The 27836-nt window shown below is 43.9% G+C and overlaps 1 pseudogene; it reads right to left on the bottom strand.

Moving 5' to 3' along the window:
* Positions 1–57: 57 nt before the first annotated feature.
* Positions 58–26865, bottom strand: LOC132820622 (interferon-induced GTP-binding protein Mx-like; annotated as a pseudogene).
* Positions 26866–27836: the final 971 nt, after the last annotated feature.

Genomic DNA, 27836 nt, shown 5'->3' with positions numbered 1-27836 from the left:
GGAACAATCATCAAAAAAGATGATTGTTCTGGTACTTAGAGAAGAATGATTTGGATTTCATTCTTTGATGAATAATGTTTCAGTTGACACACCAGTAACTTTCTTTAATGTCTGAATGGCAGGTCGTTGTAGTTTAACAATCTGTGCTTCACTATTGACTCAAACGTTTTGTAGTTGACGAACCCAGGCAATTCCCATCCACGGTAGGCCTTCTCGTATTCCATCACTTTATTATGAATCACCTCAAAGACTGTTATTGAAAATAAATAAATTGAAAATTACATTTTCACAGACAACTAATATTTCATTGTGTGATACAGTAGCAGCAATATAGTTGCTCTGGACATAGGCAAGAGAATTGGTTTTTTTTTGTAGATATTTTTATTGAAATTTAACATTTTTGCAAATTTACAAAAATAAACAAAACTCTCAAATACAAACATTGATGTACAATTAAATCATATATACAATAGTCATAATTTAACAAAGAAAAGAGAAAGAAAGAAAACAAAAAAAGAAAAAAAAGAAACGAAAAAAGAAAGAAAAAAAAAACTCAACTTTCTACTAATCTAACCTATAACTAACCAGAGTGTATACCTAAGTCTCTTACATGCTCGGAACGTATAAACATCAAATATAATAAAACCCGTATTCGCGCAGGATTCCTCTCCCAAGGGGCCCCGGAGCAGCCCGGTCTGAAATCTTCACTAAATAAAAGCCCTTGTTAGGATAGCCGAAATATCTGCATTTATATAATTCAAAAAGGGCTGCCATATTTTATAAAATAATTCAGTCTTTCGGTGCACCATATTTGTGAGGAAGTCAAGGGGGATATATTCCATAATTAATCTGTGCCAATTTGAAAGTCCAGGGGGGCCCTCAGCCACCCAGTTCACCAAAATATTTTTCCTTGCACAGAAAGAGAGAATAGAAAATAGTCTCTTCCCGTGCATATCCAGAGATGAGAGGTTCGAAAAGCCCAAAAGGAGAGATACAGGGTCCACCCTAATTTCCGTTCCTAAAATTTCTGTCAGGGTATTTGCCACTTTAGTCCAGTATCTGCGGATTTTCTGACAAGTCCACAGACAATGTACAAGAGTACCCACCTCTATTTTGCATTTGGGACACATTGGAGATGCTCCTGCCTTAAATTTTGCCAGTCGAGCCGGAGCTATATGGGCCCTATGAAGTATCTTTAGTTGGATAGCCTGAGTTCTGTTACAGATAGCAATTCTTCTAGCATTTTCCCAAATGTCATTCCACATATCCTCAGAGATTTCTAGCCCCAAGTCCTGCTCCCATGTTTTAAGCAGGTCATCCATGTCTCCTGAGACTCCTTCATGTAGCAAATGGTATATAGTACTAACGGAGGATGCCCCCGCTGGTCGTAAGACATTACGTTCTCTGTCTGATTTATAAAGACTATCTATTAATGTAGTCTTCCTCTGTATATAATCTCGAACTTGGAAGTATCGAAAGAGATCCCCATTAGGTATTCCGAATTTCAGACGCAGCTGCTCAAAGGACATCAGGATCCCATCTTTAAATAGGTCCCCTAAGCATGAGATGCCCCTGGATCTCCAGAGTTTAAAGGTGGCATCTGTAATCCCCGGTTGGAATCCCCATGCGCCTACTATTGGTGCATGGGGGGATGTTTTATGTGAGTTACCCTCATTTTGCCGCATTATATTCCAGGCCTTAATTGTGTTTAATATTATGGGATTTTTACAGTGGTCTGTAATGATTTTCCTCTTATCTGAAAATAAAAGGTTAATAGGTGGGTATTTTACTTGGGAGGCTTCGATATCCAGCCAAATTGATTGTGGATCAGATGAAACCCAATCAGCTATGTAACTTAGTAGGGAGCTTAACTGATATTTCCTAAAGTCTGGGAAGTCCAGTCCTCCCCTTGCCTGTGGAAGCTGTAGCTTCTTCAGCTTAATAAGGGGCCGTCTATGGTTCCAAATAAAGGAGCCCAACCAGCCATATAATTTATGTAGGGCTAGCCTTGGCAGCATCAGCGGGAGCATTCTCATAGGATATAAGAGACGGGGCAGAACATTCATTTTAATTAATGCTATTCTCCCTAGCCAGGAAATCGGAAGGTCTCTCCATCGCTGGAGGTCCTGCCTTATCCTTTCCATTAATTGTACAAAATTAGCCCTATACAGCTGATCAAATACTGGCGTGATAAAAATACCTAAATATAAGAAGCCCTCCAGGGACCAACGGAAGGGAAAAGGGGATCCGTCCATTAAGTGGGGTATCATAGCCAGACCACCCATTGGCATGGCTTCCGATTTTGAAAAATTAATTTTATAGCCTGAGAATGCACTAAATGTATTAATAACTTGAATTAGACGAGGCACTGACATTAAAGGATTACTAAGGAATAAGAGAATGTCATCTGCATAGAGGGTAATTTTGTGTTTACCTGTACCAATCCTCGGGGCCATTATATTAGGATCAGTCCGGATGGCTTCTGCTAATGGTTCGATTATCAGTGTAAACAACAATGGTGAGAGAGGACATCCTTGACGGCAGCCCCTACCCACACTGAAGCCATCCGATCTTAACCCATTAGTAATAACAGCTGCTTTGGGGTCATTATACAATGCTGAAACCCATTTGGTAAACACCTGTCCAACGCCAAATCTTTCCAATGTGTAAAATAAATATGACCATTCAACCCTATCAAATGCCTTTTCCGCATCCAATGAAATTACTACTCCTGGTATCTTTCCCTGATGACAGGCTTGGATCATATTCAAGACCCTTCTGATATTATTGGATGATCTGCGGCCCTTAATAAATCCCGTCTGGTCCTCCTTTATAATATATGGCAGTACCCTTTCTAGTCTTAGTGCTAACATTTTTGAGAGAATTTTAAAGTCTACATTTAGTAAGGATATTGGTCTGTAAGATGCACAATCTTCTGGGTCTTTTCCTTTTTTGAGGATAAGAGAAATATTTGCTTCTTTCAGCGTGGGCGGGACACAGACCTGACTATGCGCAAAATTATACATATCCATAAGTGGGTCAACCAATATTCCTGTAAATTCTTTATAGAATTCAGCTTGAAAACCATCCGGGCCCGGTGCTTTTCCGCTTTGAAGTTGCCTAATTGCCTCAAGTATTTCTTGGACTGTTAAAGGGGTATTTAGGGCCGACACCTGTTCCGGAGTCAGGCCCGGGAAGGTCAAATTTTAAAAAAATGACTGCATCCTCCTAATCCTATCTTCACAATCCTGCGATCTATATAGTTCAGAATAAAATTCTTTAAAGGTCGCATTGATCTTTTTATGATCATGTGTCAGGGTACCTGTACTTTCCTTGATGGTCGGAATAGTTTGAGGGGCTTTCTTTTTCTTTGCAAGAAATGCTAAGTATCTACCCGGTTTGTCGCCATATTCATATAATCTTTGTTTCGCAAATAATATTTCCCTTTTAGCCGTTTGAGTAAGCGCGGTGTTTAAAGCTGTCCTAAGAGCTGTAATCCTCTGCAATTTTGTGATAGAAGGTCTATCAGCGTATGCTGTTTCGGCTGCTTTTAGGCGAGCTTCGAGCAGACGCTGTTGCTCTCCCTTCATTTTCCTCTGGGTCGCTGAATAGGAGATGATCAAACCTCGTGCATAAGCTTTGATGGTCTCCCACATCATTGACGGATTGCTAGCCGTACCAGTATTAATTTCTAAAAAAGTTTTAAGTTCTTGGGAGAAGTACTTTAAAAATTTGCTATCTTTTATCAGGAAGGGGTCCATACGCCAATGCCGAGCAGATGTCCCATTGTTCTTTACCTTAGTTTCCATGTATACAGCGGCATGGTCAGAGATTGCTATAGTACCTATTTTACAGGTTGCTATAGAGTTTAGAAAAATCGATGGGGCAAAAAACATATCAATTCTTGTGTGACATTTATGTGGATTAGAGTAGAAAGAAAAATCTCTACCCTGTGGATGGAGACATCTCCATACATCTACCAATCCTAATTCTTTATTCAGGTCCGCCAGTTGTCTAGATCTGGGAGATACTCCAGCGGCACTCTTGGGAATCCTGTCTATTTCCGGATCCATAATACAATTAAAGTCTCCCCCTATAATTGTATGACGGGCACCAAAGGCCATCAGTTTTGAAAAAGCTTCCGTTATGAATTTAAAGGGGTGTGCCGGGGGGCAGTATACATTTAAGATCCCATATTCCTCTCCATTTATGAGGGCTTTAATCAAAATATATCGTCCAGATTCGTCTTTTATCTGATTTAGAATTTTCAAAGGGAAGTTCTTCCGGACAAGGATAACGACTCCCCTGCTTTTTGAATTAAAAGAGGAAAAAAAGGCCTGATCAAATCCGCCCTGTCGTAATTTTAAGTGTTCTTTATCCGACAGGTGTGTCTCCTGTAGGAGAGCTATATCAACTCTCTCCTTCTTAAGATTTGATAATATTTTCTTCCTTTTAACTGGCGAATTACTCCCCCTGACATTCCAGGTGCACCACTTAACCGACTGTTCAGCCATAATCATCTGGACAGATCCGAGACCCCTCGGGAGGGGAAACCCTATCTAGAACATCCCGAGCATGGAGCATACAAGATTTACAAAAGTAAAGATTCTCTGATACACTCAAAACAATATAACAAAAAACTCTTTCTAAGTATAAAAAATATAAAACATTCCGAATTGGAGATTTTCTCCCTTGTTCCCAGGGAGCGTCACTTCCTCTCCCACAGTCCATCTTACCCTCTTCCAACCAGTGCCCCACCCTTGACCCAGGTGTTCCTCAATAAAATGAGGAGAATTCAAATATAATATAAAGCTAGAGTTAACAGTGAACACCCCACCCCCACCCACACCCACATCTAAATATATTTGGGAATATTAATACCATATATAACTATAAGATTACAATCTCAACACGTAATACTTAAATATAATACCACAAAATAACAGGGGAAAGAAAAACAACCCCGCTCCTAAAAACAGAAGTAAAATAGAATAAGGTAACCACCTCCCCCCATCAACATTAACCAAACGCCCCAACATATATATATATACATACACACATAGGGGGAAAGATAAGAAAAGATGAAGGGATGTAAACCAAAATAATGGGAAAGGCAGACCAGCGTCCACAATCTCTTACAGCTTATTTAAGAGAGTCCAAGAATTCCTTAGCCTTCTCCGGTGATCCGAAGTTATATATGGATCCTTCGTGGCTAAGGCGTAGCGTCGCTGGATATCGTAAGGAGTACTGGATATTTAAGTCCCTTAAACGCTTCTTTGCCTCATCGAATGCCTTCCTCTTTCGGACCAAAGCTGGGGAGAAGTCCTGGAACAGCATGATCCTGGATCCTTTGTGGGTCATAGCTTGGGGATCTTTTCCCAGATTTCTTGAGGCTTCCAGGAGCATCTGCCTCTCCCTATAGCTCTGCAGCTGGAACAGGACCGGGCGTGGGCGCTGGGTTGAGCCGGGCCCACGTACTGTGATCCGGTAGGCCCATTCTACCCTTACCCGGTCTGATCCAGCCTGCAGTTTTAAAAATTGTGGCAGCCACTGCTCTAAGAATGCTGTCAGCTGGCCTCCCTCTTCCTGCTCGGGAAGGCCCAACAACCGAATATTTTTCCTACGACATCGATTTTCGAGGTCATCAATGTGGTTTTCTAGGTTCTGGACTCGGTTCTCGAGAAAACGGATGTGGTCGGCTGCCGATTTTATCGCAGTCTCTGAGGCTGCGGCCTTCGACTCCACCTCTCTGACTCGGCACTCCAATTCCTGAATGTCTCTGCCCTGCTTCTGCAGCTCGGCTGATAGTGCTTCTCTGCTCTGCCGAGACTCATCGATAAAAGCATCAATCTTCGCCTCCCACCTGGCAAACATCTCCTCAAAGCTCATCTTCATTGGTAAATCTCCTGAAGTAGCTGAAGACACCTTTGTTGCAGCTGAAGAGGGAGAGGGTGGGGGAGGGGTCCCTGCTTTCTTAGAGCCGCCTGTTCCCTTCCCTTTACTCATTTTCCAGCTAGTATTAGACTATTTAAATGTACTAATAGGTAACTATTTAAGGTTAACAACTATTATAAATGGTTTAGTGAGTGTGGTGGGGGTGGATAGCCCACTTTTCCCAAGTTTTGGGTAGAGCACTGTGGACTCAGTCTTGCTGGGTCGCCGCCATCCAGAGAATTGGTTTTAAAAGATTAAAAATCACACAACACCAGGTTATGGTCCAACAGGTTTAATTGGAAGCACACTAGCTTTCGGAGCGACGCTCCTTCATCAGGTGATTGTCACAATCACCTGATGAAGGAGCGTCGCTCCGAAAGCTAGTGTGCTTCCAATTAAACCTGTTGGACCATAACCTGGTGTTGGATGATTTTTAACTTTGTACACCCCAGTCCAACACTGGCATCTCCAAGTCATGGTTTTAAAAGAGGCTGTTGTGATCTCAGATGTAAGTAGCTATTCATTATTATATAAAAAACCTACTCTCTTTGTCAAAATTGAACACATTTCTGATTGAATTAAAGACTTTGTGTAGCCGTCTTTCCCCACATGATATTAGTAACTTTGAATAATACCAGAAAGAAGGATTGGTGGCAACAAATCTAATCAAGACTTCTCGCATCTATTATCAAATAAAGAAGTTTTCACTGGTCAGAGTATCAAAAACACTGGGACTCAGTCTCAGGATAAAACGCCAATCATTAAGTTCTGAAATGAGGAGAAATTTTCTTACTCAAAGAGTTGGGAATCTATGGAATTTTATATCTCCCAGAATTAAATACATCTTAAATACATTTTTTGTTTTTGGTCTTTAAGGGATATTTCTTCCATGAAGTGGAATGGAATCTGAAGATCAGTCATGTTCTATTTAAATGGCAGAGCAAATTAATTGGGCCATATTGTGTACTCCTGCTCCTATAGGTTGCATTCTTGTGGATGTGCGTTATGTTGTTATGTACAAAACCCTGAAAGGCATAGTAATGTCTCGTAAACAGTGGTGTGGTCATTGTATACAGAACAGTGTGGTTCCTGGCACTTTTCTTGGAGTTGCCGAGCAGTGAAAATCATGTCCATAGTTCTACGGGTTTGGCCACACTGACTGTCAGGAAGGATTTCCTTAGATGGGGAGAAGTTGCCAAGTGAGGATTTGGGCAATGATCTTCCCAAAGATGGAGAGCAGGAAGATCCCTTAGTAGTTCCCACAAGCCACTTAGCCTACTTCCTGGAAGACAGCAGCAATGGCAGCATCTCTGAGATGGGTAGGGATTTCTTCTTTGTCACAGATTTTCACAAACAGTTGATGGGGATGATGGCTGCGTTTTGCTCCTATAAGTTTGAAAATCTCACTGGAATCCCATCTACTCCTTTCCATTCCTCATGTGCCCTCGGAGGCTTCAACTTCTGCCAGACAAGACAGGAGCGGCAGATCATATTTGATGCGGGGTGTTGGGGGATTTCCTCAAACATGTCTTAAACATCCCTTTTCAGAGCTGTCTCCATTGGATGCTGATGTTTTCTCTGTCTTTCTTTACTCGGCACCAATTTGAGGCCAAGAGCCTTGATGGCACTGAAGAAATTCTTGATGTCATGTTTATCAGCAAGGTGTCTCAGTTTCTTGACTTACTCACCCCATCATTGCCTCTTGGTTTTCTTGCTCTTCTTTGTAACAACAATGTCCTTGCTGTTTGGCAAATTCCCCTCTTGACTCGTTGGTGTTGTATTCCCAGACATAGGAAGCTTTCATCTTAGAACCATAGAGTTATAGAGATATACAGCATGGAAATAGACCCTTCAGTCCAACTCATCCATGCCGACCACATCTCATTGATGAGGTCTTTGATGACAGTCATTCTCATTGAACCAGTCTTGGTGTTTCTGGGTATTGTAGCCAATGGTTTCTTCACAGCATGAGATGATGTCTGTCTTCAGCTCTTTCTGGATTTCTTCTACTCAATTTGCAATTTTAGAAGTTTGCTAGTCTGCTTGGCTCTTGAAGTCACTCAGTATTGAGCTTTATTTTGAACTATTTCTTCATCTTCAGCTGCTTCTGATTGCATTTGATGGACATTGAGGAGCAGATGAGCTGATGGCCTATGTTGATCATTCCCATCGCCCCTCCCCCAAGTCCCTCCTCCCTACCTTTTATCAACCCCACACCGAGCAACGTCACCACGTCTAACTCCGCCCCTACATTGATCTCTGTCTCCGCCCCTAACCCCGCCCCCACTCCCAGCTCCAGTCCCACACCAGGTCCTAGCTCCCAGCCCTGCCGTGTTTTCACCATCCCTCCAGACCTCCCCCTCTCTGAGGATGAAAGATCAGTCCTCAGCAGAGGCCTCACCTTCATTCCCCTACGCCCTCGGATCAATGAGTTCAACACGCGGCGAGATATTGAACAATTCTTCCGCCGCCTTCGCCTCCGCGCCTACTTTCACAACCAAGACTCCCGCCCACCCTCTGACGACCCCTTCTCCCGCCTCCAATGCACCCCATCCACCTGGACACCCCGTGCTGGCCTCTTACCCGCCCTCGATCTATTTATAGCCAACTGCCGCCGCGACATTAACCGACTCAACCTGTCCACCCCTCTTACCCACTCCAACCTCTCACCCTCAGAACGTGCAGCCCTCCACTCCCTCCGCTCCAATCCCAACCTCACCATCAAACCGGCAGACAAGGGAGGTGCGGTAGTAGTTTGGCGCACCGACCTTTATACCGCTGAGGCCAAACGCCAACTCGCGGACACCTCCTCTTATCGCCCCCTCGAACACGACCCCACCTCCCATCACCAAACCATCATCTCCCAAACCATCCATAACCTCATCACCTCAGGGGATCTCCCATCCACCGCCTCCAACCTCATAGTCCCACAACCCCGCACCGCCCGTTTCTACCTCCTGCCCAAAATCCACAAACCTGAATGCCCCGGCCGACCCATTGTCTCAGCCTGCTCCTGCCCCACCGAACTCATCTCCGCATACCTTGACACAGTTCTGTCCCCTTTAGTCCAAGAACTCCCCACCTACGTTCGGGACACCACCCATGCCCTCCACCTCCTCCAGGATTTTCGCCTCCCCGGTCCCCAACGCCTTATTTTCACGATGGACATCCAGTCCCTGTACACCTCCATCCCCCATCACGAAGGACTCAAAGCCCTCCGCTTCTTCCTTTCCCGCCGCACCAACCAGTACCCTTCCACTGGCACCCTCCTTCGACTGACTGAACTGGTCCTCACCCTGAATAACTTCTCTTTTCAATCCTCCCACTTCCTCCAAACTAAAGGAGTTGCCATGGGCACCCGCATGGGCCCCAGCTATGCCTGTCTCTTCGTAGGATATGTGGAACAGTCCATCTTCCGCAACTACACTGGCACCACCCCCCACCTTTTCCTCCGCTACATCGATGACTGTATCGGCTCTGCCTCGTGCTCCCACGAGGAGGTTAAACAGTTCATCAACTTTACCAACACCTTCCATCCCGACCTCAAATTCACCTGGACTGTCTCAGACTCCTCCCTCCCCTTCCTAGACCTTTCCATTTCTATCTCAGGCGACCAACTCAACACAGACATCTACTATAAACTGACTGACTCCCACAGCTATCTGGACTACACCTCCTCCCACCCTGCCCCCTGTAAAAACTCCATCCCATATTCCCAATTCCTTCGTCTCTGCCGCATCTGCTCCCAGGAGGACCAGTTCCAACACCGCACAGCCCAGATGGCCTCCTTCTTCAAGGACCGCAGATTCCCCCCAAACGTGGTCGACGATGCCCTCCACCGCATCTCCTCCACTTCCCACTCCTCCGCCCTTGAGCCCCGCCCCTCCAACCGCCACCAAGACAGAACCCCACTGGTTCTCACCTACCACCCCACCAACCTCCGTATACAGCGTATCACCTGCCGTCATTTCCGCCACCTCCAAACGGACCCCACCACCAGGGATATATTTCCCTCCCCTCCCCTATCAGCGTTCCGCAAAGACCACTCCCTTCGTGACTCCCTCGTCAGGTCCACACCCCCCAACAACCCAACCTCCACTCCCGGCACCTTCCCCTGCAACCGCAGGAAATGTAAAACTTGCGCCCACACCTCCTCCCTCACATCCCTCCAAGGCCCCAAGGGATCCTTCCATATCCGCCACAAGTTCACCTGTACCTCCACACACATCATCTATTGCATCTGCTGCACCCGATGTGGCCTCCTCTACATTGGGGAGACGGGCCGCTTACTTGCGGAACGCTTCAGAGAACACCTCTGGGACGCCCGGACCAACCAACCCAACCACCCCGTGGCTCAACACTTTAACTCTCCCTCCCACTCCACCGAGGACATGCAGGTCCTTGGACACCTCCACTGGCAGAACATAACAACACGACGGCTGGAGGAGGAGCGCCTCATCTTCCCCCTAGGAACCCTCCAAACACAAGGCATGAACTCAGATTTCTCCAGTTTCTTCATTTCCCCTCCCCCCACCTTGTCTCAGTCGGTTCCCTCAACTCAGCACCGCCCTCCTAACTGCAATCTTCTTCCTAACCTCTCCGCCCCCACCCCACTCCGGCCTATCACCCTCACCTTGACCTCCTTCCACCTATCACATCTCCATCGCCCCTCCCCAAGTCCCTCCTCCCTACCTTTTATCTTAACCTGCCTGCCACCCTCTCCTCATTCCTGATGAAGTGCTTATGCCCAAAACGTTGAATTTCCTGTTCCTTGGATGCTGCCTGACCTGCTGTGCTTTAACCAGCAACGCATTTTCAACTGTGATCTCCAGCATCTGCAGACCTCATTTTTTACCCTATGTTGATCATTGCTTTGGCAAGGAGAACATCATTTTGCTCTTGGGATTGAATGATGTCATATTCAGTCATGTGTCACTGCTTTGGGCATGGATGCCTCCACAAACGTCATTTTGGTGGAAGTGTGTTGGCAATGATCAGCTGGTGCTCTGTACGTTTACTGAGCAGGAGATTTCCATTGGAGTTGCTTTCCAGTTGCTCCTTCCTTTCCAGTGTTGGATGTCCTTTCTAACCTTGGGAGCGAATTCTCTAAAGGAGGATATTTTATCTCCCTTTGGGAAGTTACTGAATATGGTGCCCAGGATGATGGAGAAGCCACCTTCAGGTTGGTTTGTAGCAAGTTGTAGATGGAGGGACAGGAGACAATTGTGGATGCGAACAGGGAGCTCTGAGAGTTTGTTTGAAAGTGAATTCCATTCCATGTACCTTAGACTGATTCTTGGGTTTTCCTCTTGAGAAGAAGGTGTAACAACCACCTCCTTCCTTTAACCACCCTTGGTCCACTCTTCTGGTTTCCTGCAGGACGGTGATATTGATGTTGAAGTGCACAAGCTCTTTGTCCTGGAGAATTGTTTTGCTCATTATTCATGAGGGCTTGTATATTGCCGGTTCTGAGATTGAATCTGACTTTGGTTTTCAGACAGCAGGGCAATGAATACCCTGGATGCTGTTTTCCAGCCAGGCTGGTGATGAAACAGATTATATTTAGGGCTCCTTCCCTAGACGCTTCCCCATTTGGAGTGAGCAAAGTGGATGTTGAAGGGGATGGCTCAGTCATGAAGAAAGCTGCTGAAATGCTCTCCTCTTCCTAGTCCAAGAGCGAAGCAATTGAATTAAACTTCATTGCCCACTTCAGGTCTGAAGTGGATTCTGTTCCCTCTCACCGATCGTCGCATGGCTTGTGTTGAGTGTGTGTGTAGGGAAGGGATTGAATTCCTCCAGGCAGTCTCAGGATCACCAGGACACTCAAACCTCTCCACCACAGCAAGACTGCGATCCACAGAGAGCGAACCGTCTCTCAAACCAAAATGTAAGTCACAGATTTCTGTCAATCGGACTGGAAAATACAAAAGTTACCAGAAAGGAGAACCTATCGTTAAACTATCAGAGGAAAACATGACATGTGTGATTAAGGGGAAGTTTGTGCATGTAGGTGCCTTTGTGAGTGATAGCGATGTTGAGAAAAGACAGTTATGAGGGAATGTGAGAAAAGAATGTCCAGCCTGATATTGGATTAAATTAGATTACCTACAGTGTGGAAACAGGCCCTTCAGCCCAACTAGTCCACCCCAACCCTCTGAAGTGTAACCCACACAGACCCATTATTTCCCACTGACTAATGCACCTAACACTATGGACAATTTAGCATGGCCAATTCACCTGAACTGCACATTTTTGGACTGTGGGAGGAAATCGGAGCACTCAGAGAAAACCCACGCAGACACGGGGAGAATGTGAAACTCCACACAGATAGTCACCCAAGGCGGGAATTGAACCTGGGACTGAGAGGCAACAGTGCTAACCACTGAGCACGGAGCCAACCCATGGTTAGACAAGAACAATTTTTCCCCAGTTTTCAATCAGTAAGCCCTGGTTAGAGTTCTGTTAGGATTGAAATAACATACATATTCCCTCGATGCACTCACATTGATATCAAGATGAGTTTTCCAGTTTTCAACCTCCTTCCGTACTTTGGTGTAGAACCTCTCCTCATTGATGCAATCATCAGGTTCCTCTCCTGAAGATAAACTCTTGAGGTTTTGACCAAAATCATTGAGTTTCTATAACAAAATACAAGACAGTGAATTAAGGGATTACTTATTGCTATTCATAGCTTTGGATCAGAATTGGGAGTGGATGAGTTAGGTTTGTGTTTATTTTCTGACTAAATGCAGAATCACTTTGAGTTAATCAGTGGTTGGTGAAGCCATTTAGAAAAACCTGTAGTTCCAGCAGGTAGTAGAGAAACATGGTGAATAAAATATGTTTCTATAGTGACTGAGGATGGCAGGGGGGGTTGCAGAATGAATATTAAAACAGAACTTCCTCGCACACTTCCCAGATTTTTTTCTCTCTGCTAGGCCCATATTAGACAGGATCTGGGGAGTCAGGGTTCCGGAGGTGATGGTCAAGAGGTCAATGGAGGTCCATCCTCTTGTTAGAATCGAACTGCACAGGCTCCACTGACTCTTCAGTTTGCAATTCCTACAGGATACCCATTAATGTCCAAGCCAATGACTGGAACCACCATCATGAGTCGCATCTGGTCATCGCATTGAGATGGAAAGTTCCACGTCAAGTCCCATTTTGAAGACAGGTTCAGAGATCTCAAGTTCTTGCTTCTGGATGAGCTTTGGATGTACACTTAGCTGCGTTTGACAATTAAAACTAAAATAGGTTTTACATTTGAGGATTCTGGCTACAATCCCAACCTGAAATTCTAAGATGGACTGGACTTCTGCTATGTGAGAGTCTGGTAACACAAATACTACACCAGGTCCTCCTAATTGATAGAAATGAAGGAACCTGTGGTGTAGGGATCCTGCCCTTTGTTTAACCCTCTCTTAGACAATTGTTGAACTTGGACGGAGTGGATAGAGGTTTTGCCGAAATATGGAATCCTTGAAGATTTAGCCAGATTTTACCTGTCAGGGTTCTCGACTAAAATTTATTTTCATTCATGGGATTGCTGGCTGGGCCAACAGTTATTACCCATCCCTAACCACCCTGAGGGCAATTAAGAGTCAATCACATTGCTGTGAGTCTGGAGTCACGTGTAAGACCGGGGAAGGATGATAGTTTCCTTCCCTAAGGGACATTAGTGAACCAGATGGGGTTTCCCAACAATTGATAAAGAGCTCATGGCCATTATTATACTCTTAGTTTGAGATCTTTATTTAATGCATTTTCCACCATCTGCTGTGATGGGATTTGAACCCAGGTCCCTGGATGTTACCTGGGTCTCTGGATTAATAGGCCAGTGATAATATCACTAAGGGCATTATATATGGTCTATTGCTAATTAGGACTCACTACCACTGAAGTCACAATAGCAGTGTCTTATTGTTGGGTTTGAATATTTTTAAGGAGAAAGTGAGGTCTGCAGATGCTGGAGATCAGAGCTGAAAATGTGTTGCTGGAAAAGCGCAGCAGGTCAGGCAGCATCCAATTGGATGCTGCCTGACCTGCTGCGCTTTTCCAGCAACACATTTTCAGCTTTGAACATTTTTAGTCCATAGGAGCATGACCAACTGAATCATAAAAGTCATTCTACTATGGGCTGTGTCTGGAACTCCTTTCTCATATCTTTCCAATTCTTTGGCTGTTGCAGATAGTTTCGCGTCAACTTCCTTTTCTAAATCAGGCAATGATTGCCTTAAAAAAAAAGTGATTACAGTCCAACATCAGTTCTCGACAAAATCCCACAAGAAAGTAACTGATTTAACCTCTGGAAAAGTAGATATGGTTGAACTATAAAACATTTCACAAACAAACATACCAGGATGTGCTGGACAAGCTCTGTAGTGAGTCTTTCAGCCAAGCATGGGACAGTGGCCTTCTTATCATCCAAAAGAGGTCTAAGGAGCAAGAAATTGTACAACTGCATTAGCCATATGGTTAGTCATTTTGACAAACATTTAATGGAAATGAAGTTGGTTGAATGACAAAAAAAGAGCACTGCTGAATTATTAATGCTCAGAATGGAAGAAGCTATATATTGGTGTCACCAAGGGTTCAACACCATTGTCCTCTGGATATATAGGAATAAGTATTGCTGAAAGAAAGACAGATTTTGTCTGTTACAACACCCCTCTGTTAATTTAAACCAGCAACACAGAAAAGATTCAGCCTGTGCTGTAACCTGTTAAAATTTGAGAGGCAAAGAGTTATCCCAGTGGTCATTATTTAACATAAAAATTAACAACTTTATTCTTTAAGTCCAACAGAGAATATCAAAACCATCAACTATTTACAACTCATTTCCCTTAAACCTATCTTTTACCTCCCATTCTATAATACTAGTCCAATAAAAAAATCCCAATTAAGATTTACAAAAAAAATTCAACTTTCAAAGCCAGTGGAATCTTCTCTTTGTATCTTCCTCTGCAGAATTCCTCTGTTGTCTTTTCGATGTTTTGCTGCGCAAACTTCTTACAGCCAGGTGCCTCTCAGAGAGCTGTTCTGCTGACGGTCTGTACTTGTTGGTGGCTTGGCAGTTCTCCCCTAACTGTTTAAAGTGCCCAGTTTTATACCCCAAAACATCAGATCATTTCATTGGTTTTAATATTACCAAAATACTAAATTCAAATTTGATTGGATTCTGGTATCTTGGGGCATAATTTAAACTGATGGACCAAATTTGGATTTGTTTTTGTGTTCCATACCAACTCAGCTGTACTATTAGTTTTGACCAAGTGTTACGTTGTTACCTTTTTCAAAACACTGTGTTCTGTGTAAAGCAGCCCTTGCGAGCTTTTCAATTCTCTTAAAAGTATACAACCTCTACACCTTCATAACATGTCCAAGGTTTTTGCCTGGCACTCTTGAGAACATTGAGCGAGAATACTCTGGTAGAAGCATTGCCTGGTGACTGACAATTAACAGCCTGGCTTTGTTTAAATTTTAAATGAGGCATGTCAGACTCAGAGATCAGGGCATTGCCTTGAAAAAAGAACTTGCAAATGGGTGCCAGTTCTTTTGTTGAGTTCAAACATGTGCAGTGTGTGTCCATCTTCTTTCTATCTACAAAGGGCAATGTGCTCATGTATTAATATGTGTATTTTCTTGTGCAAGCAAGTGTGATTGACAATTCTAAATCGGTTCAAGAAAAATCAGAGTCCACTTGCCAACCGACAGCATGCATTGTATATGCTGGTTTTCCCCTTGTGAAATGCAAGGCAAAAAACTTCAACAACTGGCGTCTTTTTACAGCAATGCAAGAGACCAGTGCTATCAAATTACAACATTCATACTAATATTTTAAAGGTGGATGCTCACAGCACAATACAGTGATTGCAGATAAACCAAAACTTCAATTGACTTTGCCCCAATAAAAGGGCTGACGTCCTGCTTTGAAACAAGTAACAACAGCAGCAGTAGGTTGGTGCAGAGTAGCCGTTGGGCTCACGAGAATGTTCCCTGCCTCCTACCCTCACCATCTGTGGCTTCTGAGAAAAGACAGCCCTGTGATTCTACGTGTTGTGGTTGCTCAGGTCCTCAGCAGCTGAAGGCTTGGCCATTATTGAAGTAGGTGTTGGGATGCTTAAGAGGCTGGCATGAGATGAGCACAAAGGGTTTGAAGGGCTATGAGCCAAGGGCTGACAATTCAAGATGGTGGCAGAGTGTGGCACCATTTTGCGAGCTGTCTACAACAGATTTTATTCTTACATAGCTTACAATCGTTCTGCTCTTCGAAACCTCAATTCTACATCTAACAGGTTTACTAACAATGTTCTGTTAAATCTACTTTCAGGTTTACCCTAAGCACAAACTCATTTAGACACGAAACAAAAATTTTCACTATACCTAGGTACATGTGACAATAATAAATTAAATCCAATCAAATAAAATCAGGAGGAGGTTACAAGGAGGAGTTTACAAATTGGACTAAAGCCATGGAGGGACTTGAACAAAAAGTCAGAAGTCACACGACATCAGGCTATGGTCCAAAAGGTTTGTTTGAAATCACAAAGCTTTTGGAGTGCTGCTCCTTCATCAGGTGAAGTCAGGTGAACTATAACCTGGTCGAAAGTGTGGTGCTGGAAAAGCACAACAGGTCAGGCAGCATCCAAGGAGGAGGGGAATCAATTTTTCAGGCATAAGCCCTTCCTGATGAAGAGGTTGAGGTCAAATGGGTCCAGGAGGATTTTCCAACCATTAAAACCAAATAAAACCGATAATCCTCCAGCGCCTGTGTGAATCGTATGCCAGAGTTTGCAGTAAATACTCCCAGGCAATTTACAAACTTAATGTTTGTATAAATGCAAAACTTTTCAGATTTAGTGAATTTAATGCTGACTCTCCTGCTCCTTGTATCTTGCCTGACCTGCTGTGGTTTTCCAGAACCACACTCTCGACTCTGATCTCCAGTATCAGCAATCCTCCTGCTGTTGTGTGACTTCTGACTTTGTCCACACCACTCAAAAACCAGTTGCTTCCCATCATGGATTTCAAGACAAGAAGAGTTTTAAAATCAGAATGCAGCTAGTTCTCCTCCAACTAGAGTGCACAGGGTTGAGGTAGTTAAGGGCCTTGGTGCCAGAGAGGTTATAGATAAGACTTAATTCAAGATCTTGACATGACAGAAGTTCTTTATTGTTTTTGGTTTTACCTGTAGTCCTCACGGTCTTCAAAAAACCTTCTCTCTTTCTCTATTGCTTCACTCAATGACAGTTGGTCATTAATCTCTTGTCGTCCACGGCACTTGACAATAATGTAACCCTTCTTCAGCTCCACGACGAGGTTCTGTACAATATCCACCACGCTGCTCTCTGTTCCTTGTCAATCAGGTCAGGTTTGGTTAGAATACCTGCACATGATGAGAAAATAGTCTCACTGCGCTGTGTGACAAATTTCTTCTTATTTTTCTCCAATTGTGAAGCTTTCTCCTAGCCCACTCAAACCTTGTTCAACTGCAGATGAAAAAGAGTTTACAGACTTCACTTTCCTGGTGAGGAGTTTTGTCAGCCATGAAATAATTTGCAAGAGTCTGGAGCGGAGGTCAAATAGGTCCAGGAGGACTTTCTAACCATTAAACAATCCCGCAGCGCCTGGGTGAATTGTATGCCAGAGTTTTCAAAAATACTCCCAGGCAATTTACAAACTTAATTTTAGTATAAATGCAAAACTTTTCAGATTTAGTGAAGTTGATGTCAGAATTTGCCAGGCTGGGATTTGCATAAATCACCTCTGGCTTATGAAGTCATTCACGGTAACACTGCACAACCATAAACACACTGTGTGACATAAGCTTACAAATGTCTAATGGGTGATTTCCACGGGTCCATTTCTATGGAAATGAGTGGGGGAGCATTCATTCAACATCTTTGGCTGAGGATTGCTGCAAATGCTTCAGCCTTATTTTTTGCCGGGCTCCCCCACCATTGACCAATGGTGTTGGTCATAGGGCCTCCTCCTCAGGTGAATTATTTAATTGTTCACCACCATTCACAACTGAATGTAGAAGGACTGTGAATCTTAGAACTGATCCACTGGTTGTGGACTTGTTTAGCTCTGCCTATCACTTGCTGCTGGTGTTACTTAATAGAACATAGAACATTACAGCACAATACAGGCCCTTCGGCCCTCAATGTTGCACCGACCTGTCATACTAATCTGAAGCCCATTTAACCTACACTATTCCATGTACGTCCATATGCTTGTCCAATGACGACTTAAATGTACTTAAAGTTGGCAAATCTACTACCGTTGCAGGCAAAGCATTCCATACCCTTACTACTCTCTGAGTAAAGAAACTACCTCTGACATCTGTCTTATATCTATTACCCCTCAATTTAAAGCTATGCCCCCTCATGCTCGCCGTCACCATACTTGGAAAAAGGCTCTCCCTGTCCACCCTATCTAACCCTCTGATTATCTTATATGTCTCTATTAAGTCACCTCTCAACCTTCTTCTCTCTAACGAAAACAGCCTCAAGTCCCTCAGCCTTTCCTCATAAGACCTTCCCTCCATACCAGGCAATATCCTAATAAATCTCCTCTGCAACCTTTCCAAAGATTCCACATCCTTCTTATAATGTGGTGACCAGAACTGGCGGCCACACCAGAGTTGTGTATAGCTGTAGCATAAACCTCATGGTTCTGGAACTGGATCCCTCTATTAATAAAAGCTAAAACACTGTATGCCTTCTTAACAACCTTGTCAACCTGGGTGGCAACTTTCAAGGATCTGTGTACATGGACACAGAGATCTCTCTGCTCATCTACACTACCAAGAATCTTAGCATTAGCCCAGTACTTAGCATTCCGGTGAATAAGAGTGATCAACTTAGAGCATGGATCAGTACTTGGGACTATGATGTTATGGCCATAACAGGAACATGGGTTTCACAGGGGCAGGAATGGTTGCGAGATGTTCCAAGGTTTAGAAAGGAAATTACAACGCTATGATTCAGGAGTTGGGAAGTACAGACTCGGAGGAGCACTGCAGACGTGTGGAGACTGTTTAAGGAGCAGTTGTTATGAGTGATTGCGAGTGAGAACAGAAGAGCTTCTCGTCAAAAAGAAGAAGGCAGCTTACATAAGGTGGAGGAAGCAAGGTCCTAGCATAGCTTTTGAGGATTACAGGCTTACTAGAAAGGAGCTCAGAAATGGACTGAGGAGAGCCAGGAGGGGGTATGAGAAAGGCTTGGCAGGAAGGATTAGGGAGAATCCAAAGGCATTTTATTCATACGTGAGGAATAAGAGAATGATCAGGGAGAAGGTAGGGCCAGTCACAGATAGTGTAGGGAAATTGTGCGTGGAGTCTGCGCAGATAGGGAAAGAACTAAATTAGTTTTTTGCTTCAGTTTTCACTCAGGAAAGGGACCTTGTTGTGAATGAGAACTTTGAGGAACTGGGAAACAGGCTTGGACAGATCAAGATTGATGAAGTTGATGTGCTGGAAAGTTTGGCAAAACATTGATATTAAGATTGATAAGTCCTCAGGGGCAGGCCAGATTTATCCCAGGTTGCTCCAGGAAGTGAGAAAGGAGGTTGCTAAGCCGCTGGCGAAGATCTCTGCTTCCTTACTCTCCACGGGAGTCATACCGGAGGATTGGAGGAAGGTGAATGTTGTTCCTCTTTTCAAGAAGGGGAATAGGGAAATCCCTGGCAATTACTGACCAGTCAGTCTTACTTCTGTGGTCAGCAAGGTTTTGGAAAAAATTCTAAGGGATAGGACTTATCACTATTGGGAAAAGCATAGCATGATTAAAGGCAGTCAGCATGGCTTAGAAAGGGGCAGATCATGCCTCACAAAATTTATTGAGTTCTTTGAGGATGTGACGAGACAGGTTGACAAAGGTCGAGCAGTGGATGTGGTGTATATGGACTTCAGAAAGGCATTTGATAAGGTTCCCCATGGTAGGCTCATTCATACAGTCAGGAAGTATGGGATATAGGGAGATTTGGGCTCTCTGGATTCAGAATTGTTTCATTGACAGAAGGCAGAGAGTGGTTGTAGATGGAAAGTATTCTGCCTGAAGGTCAGTGGTCAATGGTGTCCGACAGGGCTCTGTTCTTGGGCCTCTGCTCTTTGTAGTTTTTATAAATGGCTTGGATGAGGAGGTTGAGGGATGGGTTAGTAAATTTGCCAATGACACAAAGATTGGAGGTGCTGTTGACAGTATCAAGGGCTATTGCAGGCTGCAGTGCGACAAAGATAGGATGCAGAGTTGGGCTGAGAAATGGCAGATGGAGTTCAACCTGAATAAATGTGAAGTGATGCATTTTGGAAGGTCAAGTTTGAATGCTGAATAAAGGATTAAAGACAGGATTCTTGGCATTGTGGAGGAACAGAGGGATCTTGGTGTTCAAGTACATAAAGCCCTCAAAGTTACCACCCAAGTGGATAGGGTTATTAAGAAAGCATATGGTGTTTTGGCTTTTATTAATGGGAAATCAGGTTTAAGAGCCATGAGGTTTTGCTGCAGCTCTACACTGGTGAGACCACACTTGGAATATTGTGTCCAGTTCTGGCTGGCCTATTATAAGAAAGATACGGAGGCTTTGGAGAGGGTGCAAAGAAGGTTTACCAGGATGCTGTCTGGACTGGAGGGCTTGTCTTACGAAGAGAGATTGACTAAGCCCAGATTTTTCTCTCTGGAGAGAAGGAGGAAGAGAGAAGACCTGATCGAGGTATACAAGATAATGAGAGGAATGGATAAAGTCAATAGCCAGAGACTTTTCCCCAGGGCAGATTGACTGGCACGAGGGGTCATAGTTTTAAGATATTAGAAGGAAGGCATAGAGGAGACATCAGAGTTGGTTCTTTATGTAGAATGGAATGCTTTGCCAGCGGTGGTGGTGGAAGCAGAGTCATTAGGGACATTTAAGCAACAGCTGAATATGCACATGGACAGCAGTAAATTGAGGGGTGCGCAGGTTAAATTATTTTATTTTAGATTAGAAATAATCCTCGGCATAATATTGTGGGCTGAAGGGCCTGTTCTGTGATGTATTTTCTATGTTCTATGTTCTAGCACAGAAACGTTATGGTGCTTCTTTGCTTGCCTGGTTGCATTGTGAATCCCAATGTCACTCACAGTGCTGGAAGGCTGGCTGGACAGGCTAAGGGGACTTCCAACTCCCAAAGGCAGACTGTCATTTCTCAATGGCAAGCTGCACAGAATGGAAGGAAGTCGTCGCTAACTGCCAATGATGCAACTGGAGATAAAGGAACACAGAGTAGACACAGGGTGCCAATTCACCTGGACGCCTAAGTCTTGGAGGTTGGCAGGAGGAGAGTTTATCGCTGAATGTGACCTGGTGTGAATTAAGATAACAGCAGCAGAATGTTGAACGAGCTCAGGTTTCGAAGGATCAGAATATGGGATGCTAGTCAGAGCTATGGATGAAATGATCTTTGCTGTATTTAAGATAGAAACACACCAGACAATGAAAATCTAATTCTTAAAGAGATTCTTCAATCTGCTGAGAACAAGAACATGTTGAATATTAAAATGGATGCTTCATATTTCCACAAGTCTGGCTCCGTACCTGATCACCAATATCTGCTGGTTGGTTCCCGATGGCTACTCTGGCAATTCCTGGTAGATCTATCAGCGTCAGGTCAGGAACGTTGCTAGATTCAATCTGCAGACTGATTAATTCTTGACTGATTCCCAATCCTTCACCTGCCATGATGTTCTGGGCTGGAGAGATGTGATCACAGAATCAGAGAATTGCAAACATTTACCACATCAGGAGGTCACCTTTCCACATAAGGTTTGGGTCGTGACAAAGGAACATAGAAACGTTTGCAAACCTCTTTTGGGAGGGGGGATGAATAAGAACGATGGACTATTTTGATTGCCATCAAGTCAAGTTAATCCAGATAGTGTTATTAATCCAGATGATGTTATGACACATTTGGCATACATTAAACAATCCTAGCTTCCACAAGGGAGGACACCACCCTACCCCTTCCCCTCTCTCCCCCACCCCCTCAGTTCATTGCCAAATAAAGACTGAAGTGCAAATTCCAACCTTGACTGTACATTGTACATGCCCGCTGTTTGTTCAGCACCAAAGTATTTTTAGTTGTTTAATTATCCATCAGCATTAATGATTGGATACAGCTGGACTGCTCAGCTTACATCTTATCCACTGTTCGTGGATCAAAGGGCTTTGTTTAGCGTTCATTCAGCTCTGTCTATTGCATGCTCCTTCCAGTGTTTGGCATGAATGTAATCTTGTGTTGTCACTTCATCAGGCTGACGTCTCATGTATAGCTTTGCCTGATACTGCACAGTTCATTGAACCAGATTTGACAGAAGGGGGGACATGTTTGGCCATGAGGTTACAGTCTGTAGTTGAATACAATTCTGTCACCAGTGAACTCTAAATCTCTGCGGAGATGTTTCCTGATCTGCTAAGCCTTTTCAGCATCTTCTGTTGTTGATTTTTTTTTCCTGATAACAAAAGACTTTGTCGCTTTAACCTCTAAAACATTACTGTTATTTTTATATAAAACATGAAGTGTGAAAGCCAGCAACGAATTTGAGTTTTACAGTACCTGCCCGGATTTCTTTCTCTACGTCTGATGGATCTGTCAGGTCCAATTCATGAGATCCATTAGTCAGTTGGCCCTTCCACACGTTGTCCTTTTTGGCTTTCTTCAGCTTCAATTCAAGAGGACACCGGGTAACAATACCTGGTGTGAAATAATGGAAAGGACCACATCATTTCAAGTGAATTACAGTCACATGATACTGGCAGGTAAGTGCAAAGTACAGACCACATTTAAATGAGCCAAGAAAAATTGGTTGGATCTCAGTATGATGGCGACCATGAACGATTAACTGCAGGCCATCCACAACTTCAAAGGGGACTGGTGGGGAGTCACATTGATCTTGTGATCTAAGTCATAAAATTGTGCAGAAACAACAAATGAAATCTCACTGATTGTTTAGAATTACAGAGGAAGGATCAAAAGGATTTAGTGGAGAAACCTTTGTGGCAGCCGATGTGGCTCAGTGGTTAGCACTGCTACCTTATATGCCTAGGGACCCAGGTTTGAACCCAGCCTTGGGTGACTGACTGTGTGGAGTTTGCATGCTCTCCCCTTGAGTGCATGGTGTGCAGGTTAGTTGGATTAGCTTTGGTAAATCTGGGGCCTGGGTGAAATGCTCTTTGGAGGGTCAGTGCAGACTGGATGGGCCAATTGGCCTCTTTCCTCATTGTAGAGATTCCTTGACTGGGGGTGATTTAACAGTTTCCTCTGGTGAATGAGTTGGAGACATATCATTAACTGGGCTGCACGGTGGCTCAGTGGTTAGCACTGCTGCCTCACAATGCCAGGGAGCCAAGTGAGGACTTTACACATTCTCCCCATATCTGCGTGGGTTTCCTCTCACGATCCAAAGATGTGCAGGTTAGGTGAAATTGCCTAGAGTGTTCAGGGATGTGTAGGTTAGGTGCATTAGTCAGAGGAAAAGTATAGCAATGTGGATGTGTCTGGATGGGATATTTTCAGATGGCCAGTGTAGACTTGTTGGGCCAAATTGCCAAAATGAGAGCTTGGTTGTTCAGGAATGTTTTAGGAAGTACTCAGTGACTCAAAAGTTGAGTGAAAAGTTGCCAAGATTGGTCAACCTTTGTTTGGTAATGTCATAGAGAGAATGGAACCAAGGTGGGAATGGGCATTTGTGATTCAGTCATAACCTAACAGAACAATCAAAAGGGCTCAAGAGACAACATGGCCGACTGCTATTCCGAAAGAATATTCCTCAGGAATTCTGGTCCAGCAGCTAAAGGCTGATAATAAAATTGAAAGAAAGAATTGAATTGTTATAGCAACTTGTCACACCTCTGATTCTACATCTAACAAGCCTGTAAGTTTAAGACATTGGCATGACATTTGACATTCCTGTATAAAAGGTACCTGCCTCACCTTCAGTCACTCTATTTATGTATTGGAGTGGGGAGATTGTTTGTGATGAACAGTAACAACAATAATCATAGACCCAACCTAATCTGTGTAAGTCTGCAATGTCACAGTCTTAATGTCGAAAATAATGTTTTATGACTCAACAGAACATAACTACCTACAGCATGTGATGTGGACTAACAGATATTAAACCACAGCCTACTTGGTGGCAGCAGGAAGGCATTGAAGGTTGGTCTGGATAGCTGGAAGTGTGCACAAAAGGCTGAAATGGTGAATGCGCTGAGCCAGTTGTGAAAAATTATTTTTCTAACAATGGTCCTGCAGTCTACCTCAGTTTAAAGCAGATGTTTCAACTACACCAATCTAAAAGCTGCAAAGCTGTCCTGGAAAAGTGACTATTACCTTTCTCTCCAATACAGAAAAACACAAGAAGCTGTTACTGATCCAATTTTTTAAAATGCTATTTATAAAGTGAAGAACAGCCCCAACCTAAGAAAAATTCTCCTTTGGCAAATAACAAGAGAAAAAAGCGCTGAACGAAAAGTAGTTTTCCACATCGAAAAGCTTTAATAATGTTCAACCCCGGTTAATTTCACTGCCTTTGGAGTAAAGCTAGGAAACCAAGGAATAATGTGCTTTCCTCATGTATGGTCATTGCACACATCCTGAGTGGATTCAGCAACAGCAGATATTATGATCACTGTTGCCTCGATACAAAACTGGCACACAGAACACGAGGAGACTGAAAATCACCAGCAAGCGCAGGATCAGGAGCAACCTCGGGGGGAACGCCAAACAGCCTCCACATAAAGAGATCTGATCAGGATGCAGAGGAAGTTCAGGAGGCGCAGAGTGCTTCACCCTCAATGCAAGTCCCTCCAAATGATGGAGGCACAATGCCTCCACAGAATAAGGATGCTCTGGGACACCATCACGGAACTGTGACATCTGTGGGAGCAGAATATTCCATCTGAAGGGGTTTGGGATGGGGGGGCATTCTAGCCTGGTGTCTGTCAAAGTGAAAGTTGCTCTGAACTTTCTCATAATCAACAGGGACTGTCCGTGGAATCTCTCGATCCCCGACCCATATTCACTGATGCAACCTGTGACCACGTCAATGCTGCGGCTCGGGTAATGGACGTCACCAATGGGGGCAGGATGCTATAGACTGTACATATGTCATGTTATACTGGAACAGGGTGGAACTCATTAAGGGATAAACTTTGTTGATGTCCAAGTCAACTGTATTATCACTACCACGTCTTAGAGGTTTGTGCCAAGTCTTGTGGAAGCTGCCATGATTCTTGACACCTATAGGGATTTTAGTTTGTTTCAAGGGCTGGATGCATTGCAAGAGTAGCTGCCAGGAGATAGAGGTCACCTTCTCCAACCAAGGCTGTTGACTCGGTTACTCAAGCCCCTGACTGAGGATGAGTACAGATACAGTGCAGCTCATTCTTCCCCCAGGGTTATTCCTGAGCAGAAGCTAGGGCGACACGGTGGCACAGTGGTTAGCACTGTTGCCTCACAGCACCTGAGACCCGGGTTCAGTTCCCGCCTCAGGCGACTGACTGTGTGGAATTTGCACGTTCTCCCCGTGTCTGCGTGGGTTTCCTCCGGGTGCTCCAGTTTCCTCCCACAGTCCAAAGATGTGCGGGTCAGGTGAGTTGGCCATGCTAAATTGCCCGTAGTGTTAGGTAAGGGGTAAATGTAGGGGTATGGGTGGGTTGCGCTTCGGCGGGTCGGTGTGGACTTGTTGGGCCGAAGGCCTGTTTCCACACTGTAAGTAATCTAATCTAATCCAAACTTCCTCAAGTTGGTGTTCCAATGCTTGGATTCCAAGCTGAGCTTCTAACAATACATCCAAGTCGTCACCAAGAGCATCTGCATTGACCTGCCTCAATGGTTCACACTACTGCCTGACAGTGCTAGGGACCCAGGTTCAATTCCACACTCAGCTGACTATTTATGAGGAGTTTGGACACTCTCCCCTTGTCTGTGTGGATTTTGACCAGGTGCTCTGGTTTCCTCCCACAATCCAAAGATGTGCAGCTTAGGGGGGATTGGCCATGGGTAATGCAGCATTACAGGGATAGGGCAGGGGGATGGTTCTGGGTGGGATACCCTTTGGAGGGTCAGTGTGGACTCAATTTAGGGATTCTTCTGTATGCTTCTGCACTGCAAGGATTCTATGACCTCTGTGTCAATGTTCAACTTTGTTTCTGCTGCTAACTCCCTTATCTATGTCTTTTTCACTTTGAGATTTGTCTAGTCCAAAGCACTCTGATTGACTACCTACCTTCCACTCATTCAACCTCTCCTGGCTCACACTGAATCCTGTTCACCCATCACCCCTGTCGTTACTGGCCCACACTGGCTTCCCATGAAAAATGCCCCAAGTTGAAAATGTTTATCTTCATTTTCAAGTCTCTCTGGAGCCTTGTCCTCTGTCTCTGCAATCTCCTCCAGCCTTATAGAATTGGGGATAACCACATTCCCCTAATTGTGGCTGTTTGAATATCCCTGATTCTAATTGTTTAATAGCTGTATCTTCAGCTGCTGAGGCCTTAAATCTAGAAACCCTTCCTTAAACCTATCCTTCACCTCACTTTCAATCTTCCCTTCCTCAAAATCTCCTCATATTCTCACTCCTAAGTTCATGTATTACTGCTCTCTTATGCTGCTCAGTCTCAAATTATTTTAAATAACATTCCTTGAGATATTTAGTACATTACAGGCACTAGATTGATGTTGTTCATTGCTGTTACCTTACCACTCCCTCTGGGTAGTGACACCCCAGACAGTGCTTCCAATACTGAGCTCTTCCCAGAGCTCTGGTCTCCAATCACAGTGATGGCTGGAAGAGCCAGATCCTTGTCCACACCCAATCTTCTCAGCGAGTTGATAAGATCAATGCAAGGACGTACCTACTCCTCATAGCTGTTATAGAACATCGTATCCATCGTCTGCAAATAAGCACAAGGAATAAACCCCTTTAGTAAAGTCCAAAATGATAGAAATATTTCTAAGGGGAACAAAGTTTTGACTATTGCTATGCAAGTCCTCTATTTCTTATCTGATATTTTTAAATCAAATGGAAGCTCTGGAGTTCTCTCCCTGTAGCCTCTATCTCTACTTCCATCTGCTCCTTCTGGACGCTCCTTTGTCCTTCATTTTTGATTAAGCTTTTGGACACCTCTCTCGGATTCTACCTTGTCACTAGTTTCCTGAATTTTGACATGTGCAATGAACACTTCAAGAAAAAGTTTTCTGGGATAAGTTTCCTTCAAAAAGAAATCAGCAACAGATTATAATTTTTCATCTGACAGTACCGTAACATCATCTTAATTTATGCAAAGTAAGCAATTAAGTGTTCACTGGTCTTAGAATGCGGTTAGGGCAAGAATCCAGGGACACACACTGTAAATCCTGGATTTGCATGTCATTCATAGCAGGAGGAAATTGTGGATGAACTCTTATTTCTATTGCACCTATTTCTTCTGTCGTCTGTCATTTCGCTCTTGTTCCTGATAGCTGGTAACATGTGCATCATGGTTACATCATTGAGATGGTTCCTTAGCCCATGTTCGTGAACATTGTACTGCTGGTCACATCTCTTAGTTCCTGATGAAGGGCTCCTGCCCGAAACATCGATTTGAATGTTGCAGTTCAACAATGGCTGCATTTCAAATGTCCATTATTGACTGTACAAAACTTTGGGACATTCTGAAGTTGGAAAATATGCAATATAAATGAAAACATTTCTTTCTTTACCCAGAGAATGATCACTAACCCATAACTAACCTTCTTCTGTAGGAGTATCCCTTTCTGGAGAGTGTTGAAGGCCCATTTCAGTCACAGGTAGGGGTTCTTTGAGAGTACATGTACTATGAACCTGGATACAATTTTGTACAGTGGGCACCAGCGTTGTTAT

Source organism: Hemiscyllium ocellatum, chromosome 12 (assembly GCF_020745735.1).
Source record: "Hemiscyllium ocellatum isolate sHemOce1 chromosome 12, sHemOce1.pat.X.cur, whole genome shotgun sequence".
Taxonomy (NCBI): Eukaryota; Metazoa; Chordata; class Chondrichthyes; order Orectolobiformes; family Hemiscylliidae; genus Hemiscyllium; species Hemiscyllium ocellatum.
The sequence above is the reverse complement of the archived record's forward strand: the minus strand, read 5'-3'. Positions and strand labels throughout refer to the sequence as shown.